This window comes from Dicentrarchus labrax, unplaced genomic scaffold (assembly GCF_905237075.1).
Source record: "Dicentrarchus labrax unplaced genomic scaffold, dlabrax2021, whole genome shotgun sequence".
NCBI classification, from domain to species: domain Eukaryota; kingdom Metazoa; phylum Chordata; class Actinopteri; family Moronidae; genus Dicentrarchus; species Dicentrarchus labrax.
The window spans coordinates 78,407-80,534 of record NW_026136706.1 but is presented as its reverse complement, the minus strand read 5'-3'; the positions used below and the strand labels follow the sequence as shown (position 1 = coordinate 80,534).

The 2,128-nt window shown below is 40.4% G+C and overlaps 1 long non-coding RNA gene across 3 annotated transcripts; it reads left to right on the top strand.

Moving 5' to 3' along the window:
• The first annotated feature begins 6 nt into the window (after positions 1 to 6).
• Positions 7 to 1,859, top strand: LOC127365097 (uncharacterized). 3 transcript variants are annotated; one of them, XR_007885120.1, is made up of 3 exons: positions 7 to 923; positions 1,068 to 1,145; positions 1,289 to 1,859. It is a non-coding gene; the product is annotated as an uncharacterized LOC127365097 (long non-coding RNA). The 3 variants fall into 3 exon arrangements; XR_007885118.1 differs by having other exon boundaries at positions 1,068 to 1,187; XR_007885119.1 differs by lacking the exon at positions 7 to 923 and adding an exon at positions 987 to 1,067 and having other exon boundaries at positions 1,104 to 1,187.
• Positions 1,860 to 2,128: the final 269 nt, after the last annotated feature.

Sequence of the window (2,128 nt, the reverse complement as noted above, 5' to 3'; positions counted from 1 at the left end):
TTGGACACACACACACTCACTGACTGTCTGTCATTAACTAACCTGTGAGGAAGAGTTGGACACACACACACTCACTGACTGTCTGTCATTAACTAACCTGTGAGGAAGAGTTGGACACACACACACTCACTGACTGGTTTTAATGTGTCACTCTTTATAACACACTGTAAAACTATTTACATGACTAATGTAAAATAAACACTGTGACTGGAAATAATCAGAACATTACTGCTTATTTAATGAACACTTCCTTTTTTATTTAATAGATTAAATTAATAATTAATAGGTTAAATTCATTCATCATTAATACATTTCTAAAGTTATGTAAAATTAGTGACATTAACAATAGAAATGTTTTATAATTAGTCAGTGTAATCAGTGAGGCCCCGCCCCAGAAACAGTCTGTTTTCAACCTAATTCTTGTCTCATCTGTGGTCTGATAAACAGTAAATGAAGTCATTGAAGTGTCCATATCACTATTGTCCTGGGTTCATCTACAGTAGGTTAAACAATGATAGATACAGCTACTGAGGCACACACACACATCTCTCCTCACACTGCAGATCTGCCACAGCAGAAGCTAAAGTCAGGTGGAGAAAGAGCCAACTGAGTCCTGCCTGAGTTGGAACTGATGAACTGTCTGTATTTGTGACTTTAAAAATAGGATGATGGTGGAAACTATTTTATTTAATTTACTATTCCACTGTTTAATGTGTAACCTGCACATTAAGGTGTGTGTGTGTGTGTGTGTGTGTGTGTGTGTGTGTGTGTGTGTGTGTGTGTGGAGCCTTTATTGTTTGACACTCTAACATTACATTAAACAGCTGGTGGTGGTCTGGGATCAAACCCCCGGCCTGAATTATTGTCACAGTCCGCCACTGGTTCTGGTTCTGTAGTTCTGGTTCTGGTACCAGTGAGACCAGGTTGTGTAGTTCTGGTTTGGTGGTGGCGGTTGTGTGTTTGGTTTGGTGGTACCGTGGACCGGTTTGTAGTTCTGGTTCTGGTTCTGGTACCAGTGAGACCAGGTTGTGTAGTTCTGGTTCTGGTTCTGGTACCAGTGAGACCAGGTTGTGTAGTTCTGGTTCTGGTACCAGTGAGACCAGGTTGTGTAGTTCTGGTTCTGGTTCTGGTACCAGTGAGACCAGGTTGTGTAGTTCTGGTTCTGGTTCTGGTACCAGTGAGACCAGGTTGTGTAGTTCTGGTTCTGGTACCAGTGGGGTTCTGGTTCTGGTTCTGGTACCAGTGAGACCAGGTTGTGTAGTTCTGGTTCTGGTACCAGTGAGACCAGGTTGTGCAGTTCTGGTTCTGGTTCTGGTACCAGTGAGACCAGGTTGTGTAGTTCTGGTTCTGGTTCTGGTACCAGTGGGACCAGGTTGTGCAGCTGTTATAAAAAATAAAAGTCTCTTGTTGCTAGGAGCGGCAGCCTCCTGCATCCTGCGCTCTGATTGGCCCGAGGTGAAGAGCTGCGGGCCAATCAGAGCGCAGTGCGTCCGCCATGAGAATCCGTAATCCCTGTTCTTCTTCTCTTACTACGAGTTCATATCTGACGTTCAAATAAAGCTGTTTGTGCGCATGCTCCCTCTCATATTGATCCCTCTGCTGATCAATAATGTGATCCCCTCGTACAGAGTGTGTGTGTGTGTGTGTGTGTGTGTGTGTGTGTCACTGCAGAGGCTGCTGGCTGTTTTATGGCAGCGACGTCAAGTTAGATTCAAACCGGAACACACGGAACTTCCGGTTTAAGTTAGCTCGTTTTTTTTCTTTACAAAATAAAAGCTTACAAACCAATGATCAATAAATCCAGGTGAACTCTGCTTTAATCCAATAATCAGACTTACATTTACAGCAGAGTGCTGTTATTATTGGATTGTTATTATTTTAATGTGAATGTTAAAAGTTATAGAACTGTAATAAAAGTTATTATCTGTGTAATTACAGTAACATTTATTCAACGTTTCTGTTGTGAAAAGTTAATTATTAAGATATATTTTAATTAACAAACAAATCCAAGTAGAATAACAGAACAAATATATTTCATTTTTATTACTAATTTTTAGAGACATTTAGAAACGTATTTAAAGTATTAAACTTGAATTCAACAGTTTAATCTATTAAATTAACAGTAAAC